This window comes from Agrilus planipennis, unplaced genomic scaffold, assembly GCF_000699045.2.
Source record: "Agrilus planipennis isolate EAB-ADULT unplaced genomic scaffold, Apla_2.0 scaffold16, whole genome shotgun sequence".
In the NCBI taxonomy this organism is placed as follows: Eukaryota; Metazoa; Arthropoda; class Insecta; order Coleoptera; family Buprestidae; genus Agrilus; species Agrilus planipennis.
In genome coordinates this window covers 844,307-857,999 of record NW_020438946.1, presented here as the reverse complement: position 1 = coordinate 857,999, position 13,693 = coordinate 844,307, and the positions used below count along the sequence as shown (strand labels likewise).

The 13,693-nt window shown below is 31.4% G+C and overlaps 1 protein-coding gene across 10 annotated transcripts in view; it reads right to left on the bottom strand.

Moving 5' to 3' along the window:
• Nucleotides 1-12,541, bottom strand: part of LOC108744669 (chitooligosaccharidolytic beta-N-acetylglucosaminidase) — a 30,555-nt gene extending 18,014 nt beyond the window's left edge. For 4 of the 10 annotated variants that reach the window (XM_018480548.1, XM_018480550.1, XM_018480549.1 and 1 more), the window contains exon 1: nucleotides 10,104-10,613. The gene's annotated coding sequence lies outside the window, so the exon portion shown is untranslated. Of the gene's footprint in view, nucleotides 1-8,903; nucleotides 9,067-9,731; nucleotides 9,841-10,103; nucleotides 10,615-12,429 lie in introns of those variants that run through there. The other 6 variants (XM_018480543.1, XM_018480547.1, XM_018480545.2 and 3 more) reach the window with 5 other exon arrangements.
• Between the last annotated feature and the right edge of the window lie 1,152 nt (nucleotides 12,542-13,693).

Below are 13,693 nucleotides of genomic sequence, written 5' to 3'. Positions count from 1 at the left end.
CCCGTTTTAATTGGAAAAAAGACACTGATGCCAAAATAGTTTGCTTAGCGTGAAAGATCAGAGCCAAAATAGGGTTGCAAATAATTTTATTGATGTAAAATCAACATCGATCATTTTATATCAAAATATTTACAACCCCATTTTGTTTCCGATCTTTTACACATTGTAATAAGAGAAAGAAATGGAATCCGTAGTTTCTTTAGCTTTGGGTTCATCTAATAAGTGAAGTTTTTTGAATCGTTTTCTAAGATTTTTGGATTATAGGCATTTATTAGCACACCACAATTTCTTGTAGTTTTCAGTTTTACACGGCTGGCGTATATTAATTCGATATTGTTTTGCAGCCTGTTTTGTTGTAATTCATAGAATTTTGTAGTTTTTTGCTAAAGGTACGTTAAGTGGTGATTTGGCAGATACTGATATCAATTTGGAATTTTAAAATTCCTTGGAACATGAAATTGAATCTGCAAAACAATATCCATCCGATATTTTACATTACTCATTTCCAAGAAGTTTGGAATTTTTTGGGCTCTCTTTAGTTAAGGAATTAGAGGGCAGAACAAACAGAATAGCTCAAAACCCCAACGCCAAAACACGACACTGTAGTTGTCGGAAGCACTTTTCGGTAACAAAGTTACTTTCTTCAGGGACTGTTTAAATCCGATGACCGGGAAGCCATGACGAAATATGAAGATTGGAAAAACTTTGGCGGTTGTTGTAGAACAAACAGAATAGCTCAAAACCCCAACGCCAAAACACGACACTGTAGTTGTCGGAAGCACTTTTCGGTAACAAAGTTACTTTCTTCAGGGACTGTTTAAATCCGATGACCGGGAAGCCATGACGAAATATGAAGATTGGAAAAACTTTGGCGGTTGTTGTAGAACAAACAGAATAGCTCAAAACCCCAACGCCAAAACACGACACNGTTTACTTCAGTCCCTGAAGAAGGTAACTTTGTTACCGAAAAGTGCTTCCGACAACTACAGTGTCGTGTTTTGGCGTTGGGGTTTTGAGCTATTCTGTTTGTTCTACAATAACCGCCAAAGTTTTTCCAATCTTCATATTTCGAATTAGAGGGCATTCATGGAATGTCTCTTTTTCCCCTTTTTAAGCTTCTAATACCTTCAATGGCCAATGTGAGCAACTTTGATTCATCATTTTATATAATGTTTGATCGGTGATACTAGCAAAACTTTTAACGGCAAAAATATATTTTGCATTTTACAAATAGACAATACGTTTGGAAAATTATTTAAAGTAAAATACAAAATGGTTTTCTCAAAAAAGTATTTAAATGCACGATAAAAATAGGTATTTTTATTTTGTATTTACATTTTAAATGCAAGTGTTTCAAATAAATTACATCTCTGATAGCACACCATTCAGTTCTTTGTGGAAAAGTAATAATTATTTCCATTTTGTTTGATTCGAAGAATTAATTACCAAGAAGGTGACAATTAAAGAATATTCTACAAGAATGGGTACAATAAAAGACTACTTTAATTCATTGTATTAAAATAATTGTCACTTAAAAGCCTTGGGACACTAAAAAGGTAACTTAATTAACAAATACTTACTCATTGTCGGTTTTAAGAATTTTATTGCTTCACCTGATGAAGCGAGCGGTTGGCGAAACAATATTGCAGTTGTGTATACACAATAAAATTCTTGAAACCATGTAAGTGTTTTTTAATTAAGTTCTACACTACATTACAAAGGTGAAAATATTTACTATTTTTTTTTTCTATGAATGCGTAATATGCGTAAAAACGATATCTTCGAAATAAAAATTAAAAGTTGTGACAGTAAAACAGAAATTTTCTGACTCGGTCGAAACTGATTTCATTTTATTTATACCATTTTATTGGAATGATTAGAGGAAAACGATTTTAAAGTTCAATTAAACCTTTATTAATACTTTAGTGGTTTACTATCCGGAATGTTCATATAAAATATCCAAAACAGATTTTAAGTTTAATTAAAGATTAAATAGAACATAACGCTTTTAATAAATGTTTGTTTTTACTAAAATTGTTTCGCTGTGTTTAATCTTTATTTATTTTTAACGAGTTTTTTAGAATTTTCCTAAAAGCCAACTTTTACTGAAAGTATTAAACAATTTTTTGACATTATTTAATTAAATACAAAATGGATTTTAAAAATAACTACCGATAAGTTCAAAGATAATTAGCAGATAGCGTTTAATATGAACAAATTTTTATATCTACAAATGGTGACGTAGCAACTTGCAACAAAACGAAAGTTAATAAATTGAATTAGCTTGCAACCACTAATAGACCGTACTATCTACCTTTATATCATTAGTACTACTACATTTCCTATTTAAAAAAATGCTCTCTTTTTTTATTTATACTGCAAAATTGTCTAACTTTTAGTTTCACCAATTATAAAAGTAAAAATATTAGCAGTTATTTGTCTACATAGATCTCCATACTCTATAAATAAATGATTTTAAATATATCTTTATACCATTTAGTTAATCACTGATATAAATTCAAAAAACACGATTTTTTTATTTTTAATTACAAGTCAGATAAGTCAGGATGAAAGGAGTAGTAGGGATATAAAGCAGAGGATAGCACAGGGTCGTGTCGCCTTCAATAAAAAGAAGTCACTTCTATGCTCGCGAACGGTTAATTTAGAAATTCGGAAAGATTGTTAAAGTGTATGTTTGGAGTTCGGCGTTGTACGGGTGCGAAACATCGACAGTGGGCGCGGTGGAAAAGAAAAGGTTAGAAGCGTTCGAAATGTGGTGTTATAGGCGAATGATGAGGATAACGTGGATAGAAAAGGTTAGAAATGAAGAAGTATTAGAAAGAATAGGATAACGGAGGACTCTATGAAAGTCAATAAGAAATAGTCGAGATAAGTTGGTAGGACACCTTCCCAGGCATGAAGATCTAGAGGTAGATACAGGAGTTAGGAGGAGTGGAGGTAGACCTAGATTCGATTACTGTTCGCAAATAGTTAAGAATGTGGGTTGTTCTAGTTTTAGGGAAATGCGAAGTTTAGCTCAGGATAGGAAAGAGTGGAGGTACGTATCCAACCAGTCAACTACAATTGGAAAAATTATTTTTATTAAACATGCTAGAGTCCATATTAATCGATAAAAGCGGTCAAAAATGAACCATAATAGGCAAATCAATATTGGCAAACTTGGACGCCCCCTGGCAGAAAAATCATCCCTGTAATAGCCAGGGATACCCTTTCTAATCATTTTTGCAATAATCTCAAATGACGCATCTCGAAAAAAAGTTAGGATGATTTCTCTTATTATCTTTGAATTACCAGGCAGTGATTAACAAATTCATAATGAATACCAAACTGTAATAATAAACCACACTGGTTACCATTAGATAGATACTATTATGTAACAACCTCAAACGTCTTTCTGTAATCAACGTACAACAGTGTTGAACAATACTGTTAACAAATGATCCAGATGAGGTATTGTTTACCTGGGTTTCTATTTTTACACTACAGCAATGTAGTGGGCCAGTGTTATAAGTAAAGAGATGCTTTCACTTCGTGTTGTTGTTATTATTATATTATTATTATTATTATTAATAGGTAATGCGTTAATATTTTGGTTCCTCATTGACTTTTGTTGTCTATTACTAATAAATATTATTAATCAGTGATGGATTTACACTAGTTATGAGCAAAATTCAAGATCAAGATCGTCTTTATACTAGCAAGATCAAGAACAAGATCAATATTAATACCAACACCGAAGGAACAAGACTTAGACTAAAACAAAGACTGTTTTAGTCTTTGTCTGGCTTTGTTTGGGCGGCAAAATTCGGAGCTTGAAAATTTTTTTGGTCCTATCAAAATTTAGACCCTGTAGGTTCTTATTCCCTTACTAGTGTCAAAATATGCTCATGTTGATTTTTAATTTTTACAGTTCCAAGGGAGTGCAGACCTAAGTATTTGAAATTACATAATTTCAATTTGATACCTCCACGCGTTTTTGAGAAAAAAGGCCTTGTCAGGCAGACAGACGAACAACGAAGTGATCGTATATGAGTTTCTTTTTTCCCTTTTTGCGATACGGAACTCTAAAAAAGACAAACGATGCTTTTATTGGTTATGATACTTTTTAGGCCCGCTGACTTAGGTAAGTTATTGAACTACCTCCAGTCTTCTTGGAATGCAAAAAGGTGAAAAACTATAAATCATATGTACTTTGTACCTACTGTCTTCATTAACTGCATTTACCGCGATTGTAATTCATATTCATCACGAACAAGTGCTTGTTTAAGATCGTTAACGTTATGTACAGTCTATTTCAATTTGTTAGAATTGTGACCTTGAAGAAATCTGCGCGAAGATAGAAAGAATACACACTAGGCGTCAGCAAGACAGAAATAGTTGGAACAAGCGTGAACGAGCAGAGCTCTCGATGGGCGGTCTTAGGAGATCGGCTAGAACTGTACAGTACTAGACGAAAATTTTTAACAATTTCTTAAAACAAAAATGTATATAAATTGACAATAGAAAACAAAGCAAAAGTTTTATAGGTGTGTAGAACGTTAAGTTAATTCACTTGTTATTATTTTTGGCTAAATATGCTTTTAATTAAAGCATATTTTTAAATTTTATCGAGGCAGTTTAAATAATTTTGCAAATGGTACTGTACACTTTTGTCTAGTTCTCGCTCGATGATCGGTGGAGAAGTGAGCTCCGCAGACAAATATGATTGAATTTGGAATTATGCTACGGCGCATCCTAATAAAGGGAAGGGGCATATCTATAACTTCTTGAAACGAACAGTAGTTTGTTTGTCAGTACATTTTGTTGAAAAATAAATGAAACTATAGTAATAATATTGCACCATGTGTATAAACATTTTTAGTAAGACTAACACTCATAACCAGTTGGTGTACTTACAATTCAATTGATTAATTATCATTGCCTACTACGAGACTGCAATTTATTCAATGCCAAATGTGTTTACAAATAAATGTAATACAACTATGGCGGATTGAAAATTGGCATGAAATTGGAAAAACGTTTAAGAAAATTGATTACGTTGAATAAGCAATTACAGTGCAAAGTTTCCTTTCATAGAATTTAGATACAAATGACTTACAAATTACTGATAATGTATTTTTTACATTTATTTTTAATTGAATCAATAATTAATCAATGAATGATTAATTTAATTTCATTCGATTTTTTTGTTATAATTTATTACTATGATATGATAATAATCGCTAAAAATTCAAAGTAAGAATTCTAGTAAATAAAAAACAAAGGTGGAATTTGAAAGCAAAACCTCTATTTTCCAAATGTATTTCAAACTAAACAAAAATATTTTAATGACCTACATAGATTAATAAAATCATAGAAACATATTTTGTTGTTCGCAATACGAATTGCGTTGAAGATCTACTGTAAATTTTAATAAACAAATACATTACACCAACGGTAGCCCAAGGCTTTGTATGATCTCATGATCTCGTTTGTGGGACTGTTTTTGACCTCTAAATGATTATTTTTAATGGATCTTGACCGCAGGTAGATACAATTCGCTGGTGAAGTTTTACATGTACGTATGTGCGCATACATGGGGACTTGTTAAATAATTAACGCAAAAGTGTTCAAAACTAATTAAAAGTATCATTTCAGTTTGTAATCTTCTTGTGTTAATAAATTTACAGGAAGATCGAGTAATAATTATTTCACTGACGTGAGTGTATATAAATTTTTGATTTGTTAGAAACACAAACAGGAGTTAAGAGGAATAGATGAAGACCTGGATTAGATTAGTGTTTACAAATAGTTAAGGATGTTTGGGAGGTACAATCGGAGACAAGGGTACATAAAATTAGGAATTCGTGATTAATTAGGTTTTGCACTATATCATGAGGTAAATAAATACTATCTATATTAAAGAAAAACTGCGTGATTTTTGTTTAAGGATGTTTGGGAGGTACAATCGGAGACAAGAGTTCATAAAAATAGAAATTCGTGATTAATTAGGTTTTGCACTATATCATGAGGTAAATAAATACTATCTATAACAAAAAGAAAGTATAAGATTTAAGAAAAAAATTGGAATTTGACCAAAAACATTGAATAAAACAAGAAATAACGAATAATATGGAAAATTTTTAACTGACCTTGATTTCAACTTCGAAACAAAAAAATATTTAGTTTCAATCTTTATTAATAATGAGCGTAAAACTTTTTAATATGTTTAAATAATAATTAAAACTTTAAAATTGCATTTATTTCAGACAATTATAAATATTATCATTATATTATCAAGTAAAAACGAGATTTTCAGCTAATTTTTCATTTTTTCCTCGATAACCATTTAGTGAATTTGAATAACCTTACGCTAAAGTGATTCTCCAGAGTTCAAGTTACTTATTATAAAAGTTTGAAATTTCTGGTAGCTTTTTTTCTGTTAATAAAAATAAATTTAATCTGTTCGGTTAACGAATCTCCATAAAATGACGTGTAAAATTACAATTTTTTAAAATTTCAATAACTTTTTAACGGTTTAGTGAATCGATTTGTAATTTTTACAGGAGTTTTAGAATTGAATGAGGAACGTTCTTCCAAATTTTTATTTGTTTCGTAGCATTTTGACATACCTCTCAAACATTCTTAAGGATGTGGGAAATGCGAAGATTATCTCAGGATGGGAGAAAGTGGAGGTGCGTGCTCAATCATTTATATAACTGACGACCCTATGGTGATGATACTGATAAGTTTAATTATTAAAAAACAACGTTGGCTATTGTCTGGTTGGTTGTACGTTAATTAGTTGTGATTATGACAATTCAAGCATATAATTTCCACTAATTAATTATATACTTTGCCTGAAGAGGTCAACAGGTCAGTTGACGAAAGCTAGCGTGTATATATAAACTACAAACACTATTTCGTATTTATTTATACCTGAATTGCCATAAACAATAATCTATTAATTTGAAAAATTAACTCGGTAAAGTTCATGTAGAAATTAATTTCGGTTGAGTAATACAAAATTTTCTTAAAATCGACATCACAGTCTTGAAGTGTTAGTTAGTTAGTTCGAAAAGCAATTACTATGTTGAAAAATGAGCCAAGAGGTTTAGAAATGATAAAAATAAAGGACAAATGGTCCCATATCAGTTGCACCAAACTTAACCAGAATTAGACAACAATATTTAAAATTAGGTGACTTTCCTCTAAGTGTAAAATTGTTAATTCAATTTAGTTTTATATTAGCCTATTAAGCCTATTCCTATACCTCCCAATAAGAACAGTGTACAATATTCAATGAGGAGTAAAATAGAAGAAAAAAAAACAAGCAAAACACAATGCGGAATTATTTTACAATTTAAGTACATCACCAAGCAAAAACTAACTTCACAACTCGTTACGGAATAATTCTCTAGAATATATTGTAAATAATAAAGTACAGCAGTACAACATTCATTAGTTTAATTGTCCAATTAAACATTTAGTTTTCAACTTATTACATACCGACTGTCCTTACATAACATAATGAATGTATTAGTTGGTAATGCTGCAATAACCAAATGGTTAATTCATTTGAAGCGTGACTTTTTGAAATGGATGACGCTGGGTTACTAATTTATCGCAAGATATTTACGCGTAACAGAATACACTTTCTGATAACTGAAGCTCATATATGTATACTGAGCGCCCACACGATAATTTATTATCAAAGTATTTACGTTATTTCTTTACTTTATTTCAACATTTCAATTTTTATAAAACTTACGCGCCTAGTCGAATATTTACAATATTTACTTTTATTATACAGTTGAGGTTCATGAAACTTTGTTGAACCAAATACACAAAAATACCATGAGCCAGGCCGAATATGGTCGGCCCATTGTTGGTGGTGCTTATATTCTAATTGTGGTGACATCTTCATGTATGTACACGCAACCAAATATACACCAAAATGTAGAAGTTGCAACATATCATTAGAATGCATGAAACCCACTGTACACCCGAATATAGACCCCGCCGACTATTTCAAACTTTTTTGGCATTTTAATATCTTTTTTAATAAAGTTGGATGAAATTTTACAAAACTCTGGTATTTAAAGAGTTACATCGATCGTTTTTAGGAAATTTGAAGCATCATTTGTAGTTTTTGTACAATTATTAACCGGAAAATGAGGTTTTTGGTCATGGTTAGTTGACCGTGGCACAAAGAGACAAACTTATGCTACAACATTATTAAATATGCTCAGATAGATATAAAATAATTACAAATAAAAGCAGAACAGAAAAACAATGGATGTTAATTATAAGCAGTTGTTAATTTTAATCAATTTCCTGATTTGAATTTTACGCCGATGGATGAGTTGATCTCGACATTTAAAACTGACTCAAAACGAAAGTTACTTCGTTTTTTAGTTTTCATTTTATTTATTTTTACAAATGTTATTTTATAAGAACTAAAGTTACGATAGAGGCAACAACACAGTATTTTATTGATCAGTATTTAAATATTATTTACCTATTAGGGGTTTCAATATTAGGGTGCAGGCAGTATTAAAATCCAATTGTCAAAATTTTTTAGTANTACCTTTGAATATTGTTTAAGAATGACTATATAAATATTTACATGCCTAGGAATGTATAAAAATTGGCATATTTATTAACTTTGAACCCCCATAACTTTTTATGGGGGTGAGACCGCCACGAACTTTTTATGGTACAGTGGTGGGGGAGACCTTCTCTTTCGACCCCCCCCCATCTAGACCTTTACCCAAATTATTTGTGAACAGTTATCCATATCTATACAGTTATCAAATTTATGTCTAACTCTACTGGTCTTAATTCCTTTTTGTACTTGTTATATGTCTCTAAACATCTCTTCAAGTCCTATCAGTACGTACCAACAAGAAACTGGTACAATCTAGATCTTATATTCCATCTTAAGTGGTCCTAAAAGGGCTTGAGGTAGAGAGGTTTTAATCGGTAAATCCCAGGACTTCTTCCTCGGGAATCCGACATTACCCAGTCGTAAGGACGGCTGGGTGTCTTTTGAAGATTTCCCCTCTTCCAGGAAAACAAAAAAAAATGTCAAACTTTGCATATATGTATAGTTAGGTATAATTGTACTCTGGAAGCCCTTAATAAATAATTCAACTTAAGGAACCATATCTCAAAAAGATGAGTTTTTACGACTTTTTGAGACTATTGATCTACCTACACGTCGGAAACTACCAGAATCTAAAGTTTCAAAGTGTTTGCCGGAGCGAAATTTTCCTATTGATTGTTTTTAGTGATGCATATCTAAATGCAAACGATACCTTTCAGCCTTGAATTCATTATTACTATATTTCTATATTTTTTAGTTTTTGTAATCGGATTTGTTGATAAGGCACTAGCGCATTTGTAATTAAAATGCATAATCCCTAAACAACATATGTTGATAAATTATATTATCGTACCATATAATATGAAAAGATATATTATAATCAACAATGATCAGGAAATACAAATTCATACTCAACGTTTATCTAAATATTTTATAGAAAATAGTTAGTTTCAAGACAACAAATTTTTGTGTAAATTATGTATATGAAAAGCCCTTCTATTTTAAAGGAATAATATTTGAAATTGGATTACTTCTTTATATGTAAAATTAATATAGATGAAGTTATTACTACCTAAAAGCCCAGTAATAATGTTATTTTGTAGTAAAATACAATTAACCCTACCTTATATTCATGTTAGATGCTGTAGATGCCACATTCACAACCGCTACCACCGCACAACAGAAGCAATTTCTTGTTGTTGAAGCAACTAAATTATTAACCGATTCTCCTGCCAATAGTCCTTAAATATTGATAAGATCTACCATCTGATTTTTTGATGGAATAAATAAGGAGTTCGTAAATAAATTGTTTTAGGTATTAACTATTTCTGAAGATGTATTGTATAACAACGTAATTCATTCAGAGTTTCTTTTATTAATAAAAGGCCAAAGTGTGAATAACTATTACTATTCAATTAATTATCTGATAGTTCAGGTGTCCGCATACATATGTACAAAAGTTTTTTAATATATGCATAATTAAGTACATACTTACATTTTTTATTCTATTATTCAGTCTTTTTATAAGCAAATGTTTCCTTTTGCTCCAATATCACAACATGTAAAGCACTATTCCTTATGTATCTTCTGGGTTAATTATTGCTATTTATAGTTGGACTTTTTCATCAAAACTTTACGCACTTCTGTTTATTTTTACCCGGCCAAATGTGGCTCTAATGACGTTAATACGCTAGACGCATTTACTATACAACATTAAAAGTTGACTTAAACCCTACAGTGAATGCATTCTGGTGCACCGATGCGACAGCGATGTGCTTAAGTAAGACGTGCGCTCTGCTCGGCGGTTTAATTATTTTTAAGTGGTGGACACAACAAGCCGTCTTGGACGTACAAGAACACCATTCGTTTTTCTCGGTCGCGGGAAATTCTTATCGGCCAATCGGGAGCGCACGCAATTCTCGCCGTGCCAAATGTTTTTTCTTTTTAGTAACAATGTATGTTACACACAACAAACAAAACAGACAACGGCCGCGAATAAAGTAACGAATGACGACGACGATCGCTCGCCAGTGTCATTGTTTACGACTGCGGTTTTCTGTCAGTAAGCTAATGACATTCTTGTACGTGGGTGTGTCGTATAATTATTGTACAATGCTTGTTCACAAAATAATGGGACCGTTAATGTACATTGTAATACAAACAATCGGCGAGGTTTATATACTATCTATATATACAACTATAAAAACAATAAAAGCTTCTAAGGGATTCACTATACATTGTGATCATCATTATTAAAGGGTTAGACACGCACCCCCACTCATTGCTATTCTGAGCCAACATTTGAACTTCCCTAAAACTATCACAGATCCCATATTTCAAATTACGGTAAATGTCTAGATGATGGCCCCCACCCCCGAAGGGGGGATCGAAAAAGGGTGGTAAAACTCATTAAAAAATTTGCGGCGGTCTCACCCCCATAAAAAGTTAATTTTTAGTTTTTAATTTAAAGTTGATTATTTTGACAATTTTCATACACTATAATTCAAATAAAATTCAATAAAAAAATTATTTTCAAGCGGGTGGAGGGGGGGGATCGAAAAAGGGTGGTCACTTGAACAAAACCCGATAACCTAACCTAACCTACCCTATTGATAAAGATATTTAAATAATGTTTTATATAACTTTCTCAATATTTTTATGTATTTTTCATTAGTTTAACCTTTGAATATTGTTTAAGAATGACTATATAAATATTTACATGCCTAGGAATGTATAAAAATTGGCATATTTATTAACTTTGAACCCCCATAACTTTTTATGGGGGTGAGACCGCCACGAACTTTTTATGGTACAGTGGTGGGGGAGACCTTCTCTTTCGACCCCCCCCCATCTAGACCTTTACCCAAATTATTTGTGAACAGTTATCCATATCTATACAGTTATCAAATTTATGTCTAACTCTACTGGTCTTAATTCCTTTTTGTACTTGTTATATGTCTCTAAACATCTCTTCAAGTCCTATCAGTACGTACCAACAAGAAACTGGTACAATCTAGATCTTATATTCCATCTTAAGTGGTCCTAAAAGGGCTTGAGGTAGAGAGGTTTTAATCGGTAAATCCCAGGACTTCTTCCTCGGGAATCCGACATTACCCAGTCGTAAGGACGGCTGGGTGTCTTTTGAAGATTTCCCCTCTTCCAGGAAAACAAAAAAAAATGTCAAACTTTGCATATATGTATAGTTAGGTATAATTGTACTCTGGAAGCCCTTAATAAATAATTCAACTTAAGGAACCATATCTCAAAAAGATGAGTTTTTACGACTTTTTGAGACTATTGATCTACCTACACGTCGGAAACTACCAGAATCTAAAGTTTCAAAGTGTTTGCCGGAGCGAAATTTTCCTATTGATTGTTTTTAGTGATGCATATCTAAATGCAAACGATACCTTTCAGCCTTGAATTCATTATTACTATATTTCTATATTTTTTAGTTTTTGTAATCGGATTTGTTGATAAGGCACTAGCGCATTTGTAATTAAAATGCATAATCCCTAAACAACATATGTTGATAAATTATATTATCGTACCATATAATATGAAAAGATATATTATAATCAACAATGATCAGGAAATACAAATTCATACTCAACGTTTATCTAAATATTTTATAGAAAATAGTTAGTTTCAAGACAACAAATTTTTGTGTAAATTATGTATATGAAAAGCCCTTCTATTTTAAAGGAATAATATTTGAAATTGGATTACTTCTTTATATGTAAAATTAATATAGATGAAGTTATTACTACCTAAAAGCCCAGTAATAATGTTATTTTGTAGTAAAATACAATTAACCCTACCTTATATTCATGTTAGATGCTGTAGATGCCACATTCACAACCGCTACCACCGCACAACAGAAGCAATTTCTTGTTGTTGAAGCAACTAAATTATTAACCGATTCTCCTGCCAATAGTCCTTAAATATTGATAAGATCTACCATCTGATTTTTTGATGGAATAAATAAGGAGTTCGTAAATAATAAATATGACACAAAATACATAGAAACAAGATAACAAGAAAATAACAATAAATTAATAGTTGTAACTATTATTAAACGGTTACGAAGCAATAATAATAATATAAACATACTTATAAGTACGTAAAATAAATTAAAAATTGAAAATTAAATATTGTTAATATTTACGAAAGACCGTATTGGAATTTAGAATATTGATAACAAAAGACTATTAAATTAGTCATTCGGATAAGAAAAACACTACCTTTATGTTTATTACTACTGTATAAGTAATTAGCAGTTATGGTTAATTACTCCATAAATCGTAAATAAAAATTAAAATTGGGTTTCCTAAAAATGTTTATACCTTCGGTCACTTTATAGATAAACTGAATATATAATAAATTGGAAACGTTGAATAGGACCATATTGAAGGGTTTCGAACAAATTTGTCTTGACGGGAATCCAGTCTGGAAGATTATTCCAACTTTTCTCGAGTATGTTTTAATCTTTCACCCAAAATCAGTCCCCAAAATGTATAATTACAATATTACAACTAAAACATATATTTTTTTGTTATGTAATTACAAATTTGGGTTGTTCCCTCTATTTGTGCTATAAGACATTGCTTCTTTGCAAAGAGGAGCAAAAGACTAGTAGGCATGCTTCGATTTGCAGATGATATAGAAATATTAGCATCTAGCAAGGAGGAAATAAAATAGAAGCGGTATTGACAAAACAGTATTGTATGAAAATAAATAAAAGTAAAACAAATATGCTAGTATGCAAGGGAAGAGAAAGTAGGGAAAGCCTGTTCTAGTTTTAGGGAAATGCGAAGATTGACTCAGGTTAGGAAAGAGTGGAGGTGCGTGTCCAACCAGTCTCAGGACTGACGACCTTATGATGATGACTGAAACTCTACTGATTGACTGTCTTTTCTTCACTTCTCCACACCTCCCAATTCCATTTTCCTTTCATCTCGATATTTACTTAATAATTTTAATTAAATACGAAAAACTAAAAAGATGAGAAATTTCATCCCTTTCAGTTGTCTTCAATCGTCAAAATTCTTTTAAGTAGCATCATCGAATCTATTACAACAGGAA